The 17,692-nt window shown below is 43.9% G+C and overlaps 1 long non-coding RNA gene across 1 annotated transcript; it reads left to right on the top strand.

The window, feature by feature from the left end:
- The first annotated feature begins 16,765 nt into the window (after positions 1 to 16,765).
- On the top strand, positions 16,766 to 17,501 carry LOC121844903. Its single transcript, XR_006082209.1, has 3 exons — positions 16,766 to 16,855; positions 17,168 to 17,269; positions 17,374 to 17,501. It is a non-coding gene; the product is annotated as an uncharacterized LOC121844903 (long non-coding RNA).
- Positions 17,502 to 17,692: the final 191 nt, after the last annotated feature.

The raw sequence follows: 17,692 nt of genomic DNA, 5'->3' as shown, positions 1-17,692 counted from the left end.
GTTAACATTATGCTTTCGAATGACATCCCCAAGAGTTAAAATATATACTGAAAACAATAGTGGTCCTAAAACGGAACCTTGAGGAACACCAACATTTACAGTTGATTTCTCAGAGGACAAACCATTCACAGAGACAAACTGATATATTTCTGACAGATAAGATTTAAATAAACCAGGCCAGAACTTGTCCGTGTAGACCAATTTGGGTTTCCAATCCTACCAAAAGAATGTGGTGATCGATGGTATCAAAAGCAGCACTAAGGTCTCGGAGCACGAGGAGAGATGCAGAGCCTCGGTCTGATGCCATTAAATTGTTGACGCTACCCATCCCGGTAGCGGGATAATTGTCATCAGCAACCGCTGAATAGCATAGCGCCACAGTCAAATAATATTACTAAAAAATATTCATATTCATGAAATCACTAGTGCAATATTGCAAAACACAGCTTAGCCTTTTGTTAATCCACCTGCCGTCTCAGATTTTGAAAATATGCTTTACAGTTAAAGCAATCCAAGTGTTTGTGTAAATTTATCGATAGCAGAACATAACATTATGTACACTTAGCATCAGGTAGCTTGGTCACGAAAATCAGAAAAGTAATCAAATTAATCGTTTACCTTTGATGATCTTCAGATGTTTTCACTCACGAGACTCCCAGTTACACAACAAATGTTCCTTTTGTTCCATAAAGATTATTTCCATACCCAAAATACCTCCGTTTGTTTGTCGCGTTATGTTCAGAAATCCACAGGAAAGAGCGGTCACGACAACGCAGACGTATATTCCAAATAATATCCGTAATGTCCACAGAAACATGTCAAACGTTTTTTACAATCAATTCTCAGTTAGTTTTTAAAATATATATTCGATAATATATCAAACGGGTGTGTAGGTTTTTCAATAACACCGGCAGGAACAATGGCCGCTTTACTCTTTTGTGCAAAACTCACCCTGAGAGCCCCCACCTATCAACTTACGCAATATGATCTTTCACGCTCATTTTTCAAAATAAAAGCCTGAAACTATGTCTAAAGACTTGGACAGGGAAGCCATAGAAAAAGGAATCTGGTTGATATCCCTTCAAATGGATGATAGGCATGCATAGGAACAGAGAGGTTTCAAAATAAGAAGCACTTCCTGATTGGATTTTCCTCATTTTCCTGCAATATCAGTTCTGTTATACTCACAGATAATATTTTGACCGTTTTGGAAACTTTAGAGTGTTTTCTATCCTAATCTGACAATTATATGCATATTCTACTTTCTGGGGCTGAGAAATAGGCAGTTTCAAATGGGTACGTTTTTAAGCCAAAAACGAAAATACTGCCCGCAAACAGTTAAAAGGTCATTTACCACCTTCACATGTGCAGTCTCACTGCTATGATGGGGTCTAAAACCAGACTGAAGCATTTCGTATACATTGTTTGTCTTCAGGAAAGCAGTGAGTTGCTGTGCAACAGCTTTTTCTAACATTTTTGAGAGGAATGGAAGATTCAATATAGGCCGATAGTTTTTTATATTTTCTGGGTCAAGGTTTGGCTTTTTCAAGAGAGGCTTTATTACTGCCACTTTTAGTGTGGTTTGGAACACATCCATTGGATAGACAGCTGTTTATTAATGTTCAACATATTTTTTTATTTTTTATTTTTTTATTTTACCTTTATTTTACTAGGCAAGTCAGTTAAGAACAAATTCTTATTTTCAATGACGGCCTAGGAACAGTGGGTTAACTGCCTGTTCAGGGGCAGAACAACAGATTTGTACCTTGTCAGCTCGGGGATTTGAACTTGCAACCTTTCGGTTACTAGTCCAACGCTCTAACCAAGTATGCAGCTTGAAGTTTTAGAGGCCATGATTATTTTTATCATTGTGTCAAGAGATATAGTACTAAAACACTTGAGTGTCTCTCTTGATCTTACGTCCTGGCAGAGTTGTGCAGACTCAGGACAACTTTGCTTTGAAGGTTACGCAGATTTACAGAGGAGTCCGTAATTTGCTTTCTAATAATCATGATCTTTTCCTCAAAGAAGTTCATGAATTTGTTACTGCTGAAGTGAAAGCCATCCTCTCTTGGGGAATGCTGCTTTTTAGTTAGCTTTGCGACAGTATCAAAAAGAAAATTCGGATTGTTCTTCTTTTCCTCAATTAAGTTGGAAAAATAGGATGATCGAGCAGAAGTGAGGGCTCTTCGATACTGCATGGTACTGTCTTTCCAAGTTTATAGCACGACTTTTGATGCTCCTTGATTGGGGTCTGAGCAGATTATTTGTTACAATTGCAAACGTAATAAAATGATGGTCCGATAGTCCAGGATTATGAGGAAAAACATGAAGATCCACAACATTTATTGCATGGGACAAAACTAGGTCCAGAGTATGACTCTGACATTGAGTAGGTCCAGAGACATGTTGGACAAAACCCACTGAGTCGATTATGGCTCCGAAAGCCTTTTGGAGTGGGTCTGTGGACTTTTCCATGTGAATATTAAAGTCACCAAAAATTAGAATAGTATCTGCTATGACTACAAGGTCCGATAGGAATTCAGGGAACTCAATGAGGAACGCTGTATATGGCCCAGGAGGCCTGTAAACAGTAGCTATAAAAAGTGATTGAGTAGGCTGCATAGATTTCATGACTAGAAGCTACAAAGACGAAAAACGTCTTTTTTTTTTTTTTGTAAATTTAAATTTGCTATCGTAAATGTTAGCAACACCTCCGCCTTTGCGGGATGCACAGTGGATATGGTCACTCGTGTAGCCAGGAGGTGAGGCCTCATTTAACACAGTAAATTCATCAGGCTTAAGCCATGTTTCAGTCAGGCCAATCACATCAACATTATGACCAGTGATTAGTTAATTGACTATAATTGCCTTTGAAGTAAGGGATCTAACATTAAGTAGCCCTATTTTGAGATGTGAGGTATCACGATCTCTTTCAATAATGACAGGAGTGGAGGAGGTCTTTATCCTAGTGAGATTGCTAAGGCGAACACCGCCATGTTTAGTTTTGCCCAACCTAGGTCGAGGCACAGACACGGTCTCAATGGGGATAGCTGAGCTGACTACACTGACTGTGCTAGTGGCAGACTCCACTAAGCTGGCAGGCTGGGTAACAGCTTGCTGCCTGGCCTGCACCCTATTTCATTGTGGAGCTAGAGGAGTTAGAGCCCTGTCTATGTTGGTAGATAAGATGAGAGCACCCCTCCAGCTAGGATGGAGTCCGTCACTTCTCAGCAGGTCAGGCTTGGTCCTGTTTGTGGGTGAGCCCCAGAAAGAGTGCCAATTATCTACAAATTATATATTTTGGGAGGGGCAGAAAACAGTTTTCAACCAGCAATTGAGTTGTGAGACTGCTGTAGAGCTCATCACTCCCCTAACTGGGAGGGGGCCAGAGACAATTACTCGATGCCGACACATCTTCATCGACACAGGTGCAGTTAATACAGGTAATGAGTGGAGAACTGGAGGGCTTCTTAAAGAAAAACTAACAGGTCTGTGAGAGCCAGAATTCTTACTGGTTGGTAGGTGATCAAATACTTATGTCATGCAATAAAATGCAAATTAATTACTTAAAAATCATGCAATGTAATTTTCTGGATTTTTTAGATTCCGTCTTTCACAGTTGAAGTTTACCTATGATAAAAATGACAGACCTCTACATGCTTTGTAAGTAGGAAAACCTGCAGAATCGGCAGTGTATCAAATACTTGTTCTCCCCACTGTATGTAGAAGTGTTTAGAAACACATTATATTCTTATTTACAATAAAAGTGAATCCAAAATTACACACTACATTATTTACCATTAATTGATATTAGGCACAAAATAATCTGAAACACAACCAAAGATAACAGCAAATTCATCCAACAAGTTTGTAGAGTCACAAGCTTGATGTAATCATTGCGTGCTATGAATATGGGGACCAAATACTAAACTTTTGACTACTTTAATATACATATAAGTGAATTTGTCACAATTATATTGGTCCCCTAAAATGGAGGGAATATGTATAAAAAGTGCTGTCATTTCTAAACGGTTCACCTGATATGGGTGAAAATACCCTAAAATGAAAGCTGTCAGTCTGCACTTTTTAACTTCATGTGTCATTTCAAATCCGAAGTGCTGGAGTAGGCAAAACAACAACAAAATATGTCACCGTTCCAATACATTTGGAGCTCACTGTTTGATCATTTCTACCCTCAGCAAACCTATGCCCCCCCTCCTCTCTCTCCCACTCTCAGCTCCTCTCTTCAGACAGTCCTGTCTGCTCTCCTCCCAGGTTTTCTTCACAGTAAAGAGGAAGTAACAGCTGCAGTCAAACTTCTAACATCCATCAAAACAACAGTTTTTTTCAGTTTGATGACAACACAACACTGATACATATGATACAATACATTAAACATCACATTTTATTTTGAACAAATGTACATTACAATAAAGAAATGTATGAAAACCAACTCACTGACCACAAAGCAAAATCAGAAGCCTGACTCTCTCTTTAGACAGGGTGTTGTAACTGGTCTGTAGCTGGTCTCTCTCTTCAGATAGGGTGTTGTAACTGGTCTGTAGATGGTATCTCTCTTCAGACAGGATGTTGTAACTGGTCTGTAGCTGGTCTCTCTCTTCAGACAGGGTTTTGTAACTGGTCTGCAGCTGGTCTCTCTCTTTAGTCAGGGTGTTTTAACTGGTCTGTATCTGGTCTCTCTCTTTAGTCAGGTTGTTGTATCTGGTCTGTAGCTGGTCTCTCTCTTCAGACAGGGTGTTGTAACTGGTCTGTAGCTGGTCTCTCTCTTTAATTAGGGTTTTGTAACTGGTCTGCAGCTGGTCTCTCTCTTTAGTCAGGATGTTGTATCTGGTCTGTAGCTGGTCTCTCTCTTCAGACAGGGTGTTGTAACTGGTCTGTAGCTGGTCTTTCTCTGCAGTTGTGTTGGTCTTATAAAGTGATAAACTCTGGAACAACTTGTTCCTGTTATCCTCAGAATCTTTGATGGCTCTGTTATCTACAAAGTATAAACATATAGTTACTAGGTAAAACAACAAGTAAATAGGCCTAGTAACCAGCACTTCTTAAAACTAGGTGATAAGCAATGAACGTGGACACAAACTGACAAACTGATCCCCTGGACAAGGCAGTTAACCCCGTTCCTAGGCCGTCAATGTAAATAAGAATGTGTAAAATAAAACGAATAATAGGTCAAATAAAAATCATAATAATAAAAAATAACATAAAAATCCCAGGCCAGTATAACACACAGCAGCCCCAGACACACTACAGCAATTAGGAATGGTTTCTTCCCTCCCTCTGTGGACACATACAAGATACATTTATGTTTGTGTGTTTGTGTGTGTGTATGTGTGTGTGTGTGTGTGTGTGTGTGTGTCACCTGAGTGCTGGCCTCCTGGTCCATTATTAGGAGCAGTGTCTGCTGTCTCTTCTCTCTTGGTGCTGGTCTCACCATCTCTCAGGGTGTCTGCACTGACGTAGATATCCACAATCCTCTCCTCCATCTCACCTCTGTCAAACTTCTTTTTCATATCTGGCTCAACATAGATGACCTTTGACATCTTTAACAATGCCTGGGTGTTTCTTTCTATGTAGGTCTACTTTACATTAAGTCTCTGCTTCTAGAATTAATGTGGTGGTCTTCCAACATGGCCACCAGGAGGCAAGTCCTCTTTACGTTAAGTCTCTGCTTCTAGTGATAGCTCTGTCTCTGAGTCATCTGTGTTTCTCTGTCTGTGTGACTGCTGTAGGTGTTAACTCTAGGGAATTATCAACAAAATGACACGGGTAGTTGTGGCTATGCTAATACAAAAATAGAACACGTTTGCATAATTGCGTTCGTATTTGTGTGCGTGTGAGAGATTGTTACAGTGATTATTGTTAAAGCATTTTCTGCAGCACAATATAAACCATTCCGTGTCTCATACTCTGGACAAGATGACCATGTAATCTCAACACTGTCCTCCTGTCCAGGGAACGGGACTTGCTATTTGTGATGATGGACAGGACACTGTCATACCAGGAAGATATAGATCATAGAGGGGAAGTGGAGAACAAAGACTAGCTGTTAACATATATTAAATATCATATGTAACAGCCCCAAGATAATTCAGGGAGTTTCCAGAACTCCTCCTTCCTTTCACCTTTCTGCTGATTTGGACCCTCTGTTTACTCCCAAATATACATCAACATGTTCAGGAGGTCCAGGACTACAAACATGTGTCATTAGAATGTCCAGACAATATATGTGACACTACAAACTGCTACAAGTGGATATTGAGGGTGGGTTGTCTTAACCAGTGAGGATGAGATGACAACAGAAACAACCAGGGCTCTCCTCTCTCGTTATGAACCTAATTGGTTGAGGCGTTTTGAGTGACAGCTGGTTGAACCACTGAACAGATCAACTTCACTTCCCTTTTTGGAATCCATATAGGGGAACAACAGTCAAATATGAGCATTTGATATTGTGCTTATATGAAACTTGACTAGAAAGGCTGACTGTCAAATTATTAAGCAACATTCTTTGATATCTCTACTATTTTTTATTTTATTTCACCTTTATTTAACCAGGTAGGCTAGTTGAGAACAAGTTCTCATTTGCAACTGCGACCTGGCCAAGATAAAGCATAGCAGTGTGAACAGACAACACAGAGTTACACATGGAGTAAACAATTAACAAGTCAATAACACAGTAGAAAAAAAGGGGGAGTCTATATACAATGTGTGCAAAAGGCATGAGGAGGTAGGCGAATGATTACAATTTTGCAGATTAACACTGGAGTGATAAATGATCAGATGGTCATGTACAGGTAGAGATATTGGTGTGCAAAAGAGCAGAAAAGTAAATAAATAAAAACAGTATGGGGATGAGGTAGGTGAAAATGGGTGGGCTATTTACCAATAGACTATGTACAGCTGCAGCGATCGGTTAGCTGCTCAGATAGCTGATGTTTGAAGTTGGTGAGGGAGATAAAAGTCTCCAACTTCAGCGATTTTTGCAATTCGTTCCAGTCACAGGCAGCAGAGTACTGGAACGAAAGGCGGCCAAATGAGGTGTTGGCTTTAAATCAAATCAAATCAAATTTTATTTGTCACATACACATGGTTAGCAGATGTTAATGAGAGTGTAGCGAAATGCTTGTGCTTCCAGTTCCGACAATGCAGTAATAACGAACAAGTAATCTAACTAACAATTCCAAAAAACTACTGTCTTATACACAGTGTAAGGGGATAAAGAATATGTACATAAGGATATATGAATGAGTGATGGGACAGAGCAGCATAGGCAAGATACAGTAGATGATATCGAGTACAGTATATACATATGAGATGAGTATGTAAACCAAGTGGCATAGTTAAAGTGGCTAGTGATACATGTATTACATAAGGATGCAGTCGATGATATAGAGTACAGTATCTACGTATGCATATGAGATGAATAATGTAGGGTAAGTAACATTATATAAGGTAGCATTGTTTAAAGTGGCTAGTGATATATTTACATCATTTCCCATCAATTCCCATTATTAAAGTGGCTGGAGTAGAGTCAGTGTCATTGACAGTGTGTTGGCAGTAGCCACTCAATGTTAGTGGTGGCTGTTTAACAGTCTGATGGCCTTGAGATAGAAGCTGTTTTTCAGTCTCTCGGTCCCAGCTTTGATGCACCTGTACTGACCTCGCCTTCTGGATGACAGCGGGGTGAACAGGCAGTGGCTCGGGTGGTTGATGTCCTTGATGATCTTTATGGCCTTCCTGTAGCATCGGGTGGTGTAGGTGTCCTGGAGGGCAGGTAGTTTGCCCCCAGTGATGCGTTGTGCAGACCTCACTACCCTCTGGAGAGCCTTACGGTTGAGGGCGGTGCAGTTGCCATACCAGGCGGTGATACAGCCCGCCAGGATGCTCTCGATTGTGCATCTGTAGAAGTTTGTGAGTGCTTTTGGTGACAAGCCGAATTTCTTCAGCCTCCTGAGGTTGAAGAGGCGCTGCTGCGCCTTCCTCACGATGCTGTCTGTGTGAGTGGGCCAATTCAGTTTGTCTGTGATGTGTATGCCGAGGAACTTAAAACTTGCTACCCTCTCCACTACTGTTCCATCGATGTGGATGGGGGTGTTCCCTCTGCTGTTTCCTGAAGTCCACAATCATCTCCTTAGTTTTGTTGACGTTGAGTGTGAGGTTATTTTCCTGACACCACACTCCGAGGGCCCTCACCTCCTCCCTGTAGGCCGTCTCGTCGTTGTTGGTAATCAAGCCTACCACTGTTGTGTCGTCCGCAAACTTGATGATTGAGTTGGAGGCGTGCGTGGCCACGCAGTCGTGGGTGAACAGGGAGTACAGGAGAGGGCTCAGAACGCACCCTTGTGGGGCCCCAGTGTTGAGGATCAGCGGGGAGGAGATGTTGTTGCCTACCCTCACCACCTGGGGGCGGCCCGTCAGGAAGTCCAGTACCCAGTTGCACAGGGCGGGGTCGATACCCAGGGTCTCGAGCTTGATGACGAGCTTGGAGGGTAGTATGGTGTTGAATGCCGAGCTGTAGTCGATGAACAGCATTCTCACATAGGTATTCCTCTTGTCCAGGTGGGTTAGGGCAGTGTGCATTGTGGTTGAGATTGCATCGTCTGTGGACCTATTTGGGCGGTAAGCAAATTGGAGTGGGTCTAGGGTGTCAGGTAGGGTGGAGGTGATATGGTCCTTGACTAGTCTCTCAAAGCACTTCATGATGACGGATGTGAGTGCTACGGGGCGGTAGTCGTTTAGCTCAGTTACCTTAGCTTTCTTGGGAACAGGAACAATGGTGGCCCTCTTGAAGCATGTGGGAACAGCAGACTGGTATAGGGATTGATTGAATATGTCCGTAAACACACCGGCCAGCTGGTCTGCGCATGCTCTGAGGGCGCGGCTGGGGATGCCGTCTGGGCCTGCAGCCTTGCGAGGGTTAACACGTTTAAATGTCTTACTCACTTCGGCTGCAGTGAAGGAGAGACCGCATGTTTTCGTTGCAGGCCGTGTCAGTGGCACTGTATTGTCCTCAAAGCGGGCAAAAAAGTTATTTAGTCTGCCTGGGAGCAAGACATCCTGGTCCGTGACTGGGCTGGGTTTCTTCCTGTAGTCCGTGATTGACTGTAGACCCTGCCACATGCCTCTTGTGTCTGAGCCGTTGAATTGAGATTCTACTTTGTCCCTGTACTGGCGCTTAGCTTGTTTGATAGCCTTGCGGAGGGAATAGCTGCACTGTTTGTATTCAGTCATGTTACCAGACACCTTGCCCTGATTAAAAGCAGTGGTTCGCGCCTTCAGTTCCACACGAATGCTGCCATCAATCCACGGTTTCTGGTTAGGGAATGTTTTAATCGTTGCTATGGGAACGACATCTTCAACGCACGTTCTAATGAACTCGCACACCGAATCAGCGTATTCGTCAATGTTGTTGTCTGACGCAATACGAAACAGCTCCCAGTCCACGTGATGGAAGCAGTCTTGGAGTGTGGAGTCAGCTTGGTCAGACCAGCGTTGGACAGACCTCAGCGTGGGAGCTTCTTGTTTTAGTTTCTGTCTGTAGGCTGGGATCAACAAAATGGAGTCGTGGTCAGCTTTTCCGAAAGGGGGCGGGGCAGGGCCTTATATGCGTCGCGGAAGTTAGAGTAACAATGATCCAGGGTCTTTCCACCCCTGGTTGCGCAATCGATATGCTGATAAAATTTAGGGAGTCTTGTTTTCAGATTAGCCTTGTTAAAATCCCCAGCTACAATGAATGCAGCCTCCGGATAAATCGTTTCCAGTTTGCAGAGAGTTAAATAAAGTTCGTTCAGAGCCATCGATGTGTCTGCTTGGGGGGATATATACGGCTGTGATTATAATCGAAGAGAATTCTCTTGGTAGATAATGCGGTCTACATTTGATTGTGAGGAATTCTAAATCAGGTGAACAGAAGGATTTGAGTTCCTGTATGTTTCTGTCATCACACCATGTCACGTTAGTCATAAGGCATACGCCCCCCTCTTCTTACCAGAAAGATGTTTGTTCTGTCGGCGCGATGCGTGGAGAAATCCGCTGGCTGCACCGCTTCGGATAGCGTCTCTCCAGTTAGCCATGTTTCCGTGAACGTTCCGTGAACGTTACAATCTCTGATGTCCCTCTGGAATGCTACCCTTGCTCGGATTTCATCAACCTTGTTGTCAAGAGACTGGACATTGGCAAGAAGAATGCTAGGGAGTGGTGCACCGTGTGCCCGTCTCCGGAGTCTGACCAGAAGACCGCTTCGTTTCCCTCTTTTTCTGAGTCGTTTTTTGGGTCGCTGCATGTAATCCACTCCGTTGCACTGGTTGTAAGGCAGAACACAGGATCCGCGTCGCGAAAAACATATTCTTGGTCGTACTGATGGTGAGTTGACGCTGATCTTATATTCAGTAGTTCTTCTCGGCTGTATGTAATGAAACCTAAGATGACCTGGGGTACTAGTGTAAGAAATAACACGTAAAAAAAAAAAACTGCATAGTTTCCTAGGAACGCGAAGCGAGGCGGCCATCTCTGCCGGCGCCGGAAGTAGTATGTATTGCTTTAGGGATGATCAGTGAGATACACCTGCTGGAGCGCGTGCTACGGATGGGTGTTGCCATCGTGACCAGTGAACTGAGATAAGGCGGAGCTTTACCTAGCATGGACTTGTAGATGACCTGGAGCCAGTGGGTCTGGCGACGAATATGTAGCGAGGGCCAGCCGACTAGAGCATACAAGTCGCAGTGGTGGGTGGTATAAGGTGCTTTAGTGACAAAACGGATGGCACTGTGATAGACTGCATCCAGTTTGCTAAATAGAGTGTTGGAAGCAATTCTGTAGATGACATCGCCGAAGTCGAGGATCGGTAGGATAGTCAGTTTTACTAGGGTAAGCTTGGCGGCGTGAGTGAAGGAGGCTTTGTTGCGGAATAGAAAGCCAACTCTAGATTTGATTTTCGATTGGAGATGTTTGATATGAGTCTGGAAGGAGAGTTTGCAGTCTAGCCAGACACCTAGGTACTTATAGATGTCCACATATTCAAGGTCGGAACCATCCAGGGTGGTGATGCTGGTCGGGCATGCGGGTGCAGGCAGCGATCCGTTGAAAAGCATGCATTTGGTTTTACTAGCGTTTAAGAGCAGTTGGAGGCCACGGAAGGAGTGTTGTATGGCATTGAAGCTCGTTTGGAGGTTAGATAGCACAGTGTCCAATGACGGGCCGAAAGTATATAGAATGGTGTCGTCTGCGTAGAGGTGGATCAGGGAATCGCCCGCAGCAAGAGCAACATCATTGATATATACAGAGAAAAGAGTCGGCCCGAGAATTGAACCCTGTGGCACCCCCATAGAGACTGCCAGAGGACCGGACAGCATGCCCTCCGATTTGACACACTGAACTCTGTCTGCAAAGTAATTGGTGAACCAGGCAAGGCAGTCATCCGAAAAACCGAGGCTACTGAGTCTGCCGATAAGAATATGGTGATTGACAGAGTCGAAAGCCTTGGCAAGGTCGCCAAGAAGACGGCTGCACAGTACTGTCTTTTATCGATGGCGGTTATGATATCGTTTAGTACCTTGAGTGTGGCTGAGGTGCACCCGTGACCGGCTCGGAAACCAGATTGCACAGCGGAGAAGGTACGGTGGGATTCGAGATGGTCAGTGACCTGTTTGTTGACTTGGCTTTCGAAGACCTTAGATAGGCAGGGCAGGATGGATATAGGTCTGTAACAGTTTGGGTCCAGGGTGTCTCCCCCTTTGAAGAGGGGGATGACTGCGGCAGCTTTCCAGTCCTTGGGGATCTCAGACGATATGAAAGAGAGGTTGAACAGGCTGGTAATAGGGGTTGCGACAATGGCGGCGGATAGTTTCAGAAATAGAGGGTCCAGATTGTCAAGCCCAGCTGATTTGTACGGGTCCAGGTTTTGCAGCTCTTTCAGAACATCTGCTATCTGGATTTGGGTAAAGGAGAACCTGGAGAGGCTTGGGCGAGGAGCTGCGGGGGGGCGGAGCTGTTGGCCGAGGTTGGAGTAGCCAGGCGGAAGGCATGGCCAGCCGTTGAGAAATGCTTATTGAAGTTTTCGATAATCATGGATTCATCGGTGGTGACCGTGTTACCTAGCCTCAGTGCAGTGGGCAGCTGGGAAGAGGTGCTCTTGTTCTCCATGGACTAAACAGTGTCCCAGAACTTTTTGGAGTTGGAGCTACAGGATGCAAACTTCTGCCTGAAGAAGCTGGCCTTAGCTTTCCTGACTGACTGCGTGTATTGGTTCCTGACTTCCCTGAACAGTTGCATATCACGGGGACTGTTCGATGCTATTGCAGTCCACCACAGGATGTTTTTGTGCTGGTCGAGGGCAGTCAGGTCTGGAGAGAACCAAGGGCTGTATCTGTTCTTAGTTCTGCATTTTTGAACGGAGCATGCTTATCTAAAATGGTGAGGAAGTTACTTTTAAAGAATGACCAGGCATCCTCAACTGACGGGATGAGGTAAATGTCCTTCCAGGATACCCGGGCCAGGTCGATTAGAATGGCCTGCTCACAGAAGTGTTTTAGGAAGCGTTGGACAATGATGAGGGGTGGTCGTTTGACTGCGGCTCCGTAGCGGATACAGGCAATGAGGCAGTGATCGCTGAGATCCTGGTTGAAGACAGCGGAGGTGTATTTGGAGGGCCAGTTGGTCAGGATGACGTCTATGACGGTGCCCTTGTTTACAGAGTTAGGGTTGTACCTGGTGGGTTCCTTGATGATTTGTGTGAGATTGAGGGCATCTAGCTTAGATTGTAGGACTGCCGAGGTGTTAAGCATATCCCAGTTTAGGTCACCTAACAGAACAAACTCTGAAGCTAGATGGGGGCGATCAATTCACAAATGGTGTCCAGGGCACAGCTGGGAGCTGAGGGGGTCGGTAGCAGGCGGCAACAGTGAGAGACTTATTTCTGGAGAGAGTAATTTTCAAAATTAGTAGTTCGAACTGTTTGGGTGTGGACCTGGAAAGTATGACATTACTTTGCAGGCTATCTCTGCAGTAGACTGCAACTTCTCCCCCTTTGGCAGTTCTATCTTGACGGAAGATGTTATAGTTGGGTATGGAAATCTCTGAATTTTGGTGGCCTTCCTGAGCCAGGATTCAGACACAGCAAGGACATCAGGGTTAGCAGAGTGTGCTAAAGCAGTGAGTAAAACAAACTTAGGGAGGAGGCTTCTGATGTTGACATGCATGAAACCAAAGCTTTTTCGATCACAGAAGTCAACAAATGAGGGTGCCTGGGGACATGCAGGGCCTGGGTTTACCTCCACATCACCCGCGGAACAGAGAAGGAGTACTATGAGGGTGCGGCTAAAGGCTATCAAAACTGGTCGCCTAGAGCGTTGGGGACAGAGAATAAGAGGAGCAGGTTTCTGGGCATGGTAGAATATATTCAGGGCATAATGCGCAGACAGGGGTATGGTGGGGTGCGGGTACAGCGGAGGTAAGCCCAGGCACTGGGTGATGATGAGAGAGGTTGTATCTCTGGACATGCTGGTTGTAATGGGTGAGGTCACCGCATGTGTGGGAGGTGGGACAAAGGAGTTATCAGGGGTGTGAAGGGTGGAACTAGGGGCTCCATTGTGAACTAAAACAATGATAACTAACCTGAACAACAGTATACAAGGCATATTGACATTTGAGAGAGACATACAGCGAGGCATACAGTAATCACAGGTGTTGAATTGGGAAAGCTAGCTAAAACAGTAGGTGAGACAACAACAGCTAATCAGCTAGCACAACAACAGCAGGTAAAATGGCGTTGACTAGGCAACGGGGCCAACAGATAAAACAAAACAAGCAGAATGGAGTACCGTGATTAATGGACAGTCCAGCGTGCATCAGCTATGTAGCCAAGAGATCAGTGTCCAGGGGGAAGCGGTGGATGGGGCAGGGAAGCTGGACTGGCATGTGTTATGCTATGTAGCCAAGAGATCAGTGTCCAGGGGGAAGCGGTGGATGGGGCAGGGAAGCTGGACTGGCATGTGTTATCCAGGTTAAAGAAAAACTAACAATGACTAGATAGCTTGTAGCTAGTTAGCTGGTTAGCTTCTGGAGGTTCTTGAGTGTGTTCTAAAAATTAAAAATAATAGCGATTCCGTATCACATTGTGTGAGGCAGGTTTCCGGAAGGTATAAACAAATTAAAAATCAAAAAGAGATAGAAAGTAAATATGGGTCCAGTGAGTGTTTGGGACGTGGCGATTCAGACGGTTAGCAGGCCTGTGCTAACAAGCTAACAGTTCGTAGGCCCGGGCTAAACAAGGTAGCAGTTAGCGGACCGGAGCTAGACAAGCTAGCAGTTAGCAGGCCGAATTAGCAAGCAGGGAGATAGCGAGGGCTAGAGAGTTAGCCTTTGGGGGACGTCGCGATGGGGTGAGTCTGTTTATTCCTCTTCATGCGGTGACATCGATAGACCGGTTGTGGTCCCGGGTATTGTAGCCCAGGAGTATGCTACGGTGGTAGCACAGGTGCGCTGGCCGGGCTAGCTTCAAGCTAAGTGGGTGGAAACGCTAGCCAGGAGTAATCATCCGGGGTTGCGGTTTAGCTAGATAGCTAGTTGTGAAGATCCAGCTGAAAAATGTTCCGTTTGCGGTGGGAATCCGGGGATGAAAAATAAATAGGTCCGTTATGCTCTGGTTAGAGTCGCGTTGTTCGAACTGGCGAGAGCTTTCCGAGCTAAAGGTTAGCTGATGACCGGTTAGCTGAAGACAGCTAGCATAGCTGGTGGTTAGCTGGCTAGCTTCAGTTGAGGGGTTCCGAAGTAAATATAAATACTTTAGGAAAAATAGCTACATTGGGTGAGGCGGGTTGCAGGAGAGTATTTGGAAGCTTAGGTTCAGCAAAATGTTTTTAAAGAGATATGCGAAGAAAAATATGTAAACAACGAAAAAGAAACGATATATACAAGGGACACGACAGGACGACTTACTGCTACGCCATCTTGGAACCATCTTACTACACTCATTGAATGGTGATACAGTCAACTCCTATACAGTGTATGTAATGGTGGTTTGGTACTGTTGAGAATGTTATCACCAGGCCTAAATTGGAGCATGTAAATATCTGTAGCAAGAGAAGAAGGTATTATAATTGGAATTGATAAAATGTACTGCATGCAGAGTGTGGACAAAGTCAAATGTACTAACTTCATGTTGACTAAAATGCTAAAATGTTTGGAATTAAGTCAGACTTTTATTAATACACTAAAACAACATGTGTGTACATGGGTTTGAGACACAGAGAGAGAGAGAGAGAGAGAAGGAGGAAGTTGTGTATGCTGTAGGCTGCTGTATGTGTTACATTATGCTGTCATGGTGATGTTAACAACAGTCAGATATCATGGTTAATACCAGTACCTACAGGGTTAAAACAGTCAGATATCATGGTTATTACCAGCACCTACAGGGTTGAAAACAGTCAGATATCATGGTTAATACCAGTACCTACAGGGTTAAAAACAGTCAGATATCATGGTTAATACCAGCACCTACAGGGTTAAAAACAGTCAGATATCATGGTTAATACCAGTACCTACAGGGTTAACAACAGTCAGATATCATGGTTAATGCTTTTGTATGCTGGGTGCTGTCCTCAGATAATCGCATGATGTGCTTTCGCCGTAAAGCCTTTTTGAAATGTAACAAAGTGGCTGGATTAACAAGAAGTTAAGCTTTTAACCAATGTATAACACTTGTATTTTCATGAATGTTTAATATTACGAATGTTGTATTTTTGAATTTCGCGCTCTGCAATTTCACCGGATGTTGTCGAGGCCGGGCGCAAGTGTTTCACCTTTCCCAAAGATTAAGTGATGATGTCTAGTAGTTATCATGTTGATGGTCATGATGAATGTGGTTAAGTGATGATGTCTAGTAGTTATCATGTTGATGGTCATGATGAATGGTTAAGTGATGATGTCTAGTAGTTATCATGTTGATGGTCATGATGAATGGCTAAGTGATGATGTCTAGTAGTTATCATGTTGATGGTCATGCTGAATGGTTAAGTGAGGATGTCTAGTAGTTATCATGTTGATGGTCATGATGAATGGCTAAGTGATGATGTCTAGTAGTTATCATGTTGATGGTCATGATGAATGGTTAAGTGATGATGTCTGGTAGTTATCATGTTGATGGTTGGATACAGTACATGCAGGCGCATACACACACACTCACACACACATGCACGTAAAGTTATCCTTTTAAACCTCTGATAAAGAAGCAGATATAGATTTCCCCCACCACCTCTGAATAACTCTTCACACTGTCACACACATACATACAAAATATCCTTATATGGCCATCGATGGCGGTCACAGAGGACAAGCCATAACGTGACCTCTGTTTGAAGGCTGGGGTTTCAAATCCTCAGTAATACTATATGATCTATGTGCAAATTCACTGAGTTCAATCTTTAATCTGCAAAAATACAGTATATGATCACTTCAACTATCCTGAATCATTTAAAACATATTTCCATTAGAAACTATAGTGGGGGAGTCATGTGGTGGCCAGTGACGTGTTGATTTGACAGTTTCCCCTTCATAGTGGATGACCGTTTAAGAAATAATGTCATTACCCTAAGTCACACAGACGCAGGACAGTGTAGGGAGAAGACACAGGACAGATGTATATTAGAGTTGAGATTAGATGTAGAAGTTACTGTATTTGACAACCAGTGTGTTAAGATGTCAGAGGGAGTCTATGAAAACTCAGATAGATTTGAAGACGATGAGCCTGATGCAATGAAGAACACAGACATTGACGGCCAATTATATGCCAACGTAAGAGCCTTCAAACCCAGTACAAGAGATGGAGTTGTTGCTTCAGGTAAGATCGCACACACACACACACACACACACACACACACACACACACACACACACACACACACACACACACACACACACACATGAACACACACAGAGAGAGATGGAGAGGGAGAGAGGGGAGTGGCAGCAGGTCAAGGAGACACAGGATGAGCAGTAGAGGGTGTTTCAGGAGCAGATGTGACATACACACATAAATTACACACACAATACATTAAACAGATTACCCTGTTGTACTAGACCTTTATTTGTCCCAATCCTGGATGATTCAGTAAAACACACTATCAAAGATCTTTAATAATTTGTTATTCAGTACATGTTCAGTGGTGGAAGAGACCCTCTGGAGTTGCTGCAGTGTGTCTGGGGCTGCTGTGTGTTCTCCTACTGGCTGGGATCATAGGCCTGTCTGTCTACTGTAAGTTTAGTATGTTTTTACTGAGACTTAAGTAGCCTACTTAATCATACTTATCCATAAAAGGTTTGGTCGTAACATGTTTGAATAACTCTTGCCTTTTACAGATGGAGTCATTGGTCATCACAACTCAACAGAGAGAGACCAGCTACAGACCAGTTACAACAACCTGACTGAAGAGAGAGACCAGCTACAGTCCAATTACAACAACCTGACTAAAGAGAGAGACCAGCTTCAGACTGAGAGAAATGTTATTAGCGGGAGGCTTACCAATTGCAGTGAGTAAACCTACAATAATAAATTATCATTAATCCCAAGCACCTTATTGTATGTCTGCATTCTGTCATTAAGTGTCCAGCGTGATACATTGAAGGAAATACATGTTATCATCTTGTAGAACAAACCTGTCCTGAAGGCTGGCAGAAG

The sequence above is a fragment of the Oncorhynchus tshawytscha genome, unplaced genomic scaffold (assembly GCF_018296145.1).
Source record: "Oncorhynchus tshawytscha isolate Ot180627B unplaced genomic scaffold, Otsh_v2.0 Un_contig_6794_pilon_pilon, whole genome shotgun sequence".
Lineage (NCBI taxonomy): Eukaryota > Metazoa > Chordata > Actinopteri > Salmoniformes > Salmonidae > Oncorhynchus > Oncorhynchus tshawytscha.
This window is presented reverse-complemented; position numbering and strand designations above follow the sequence as displayed.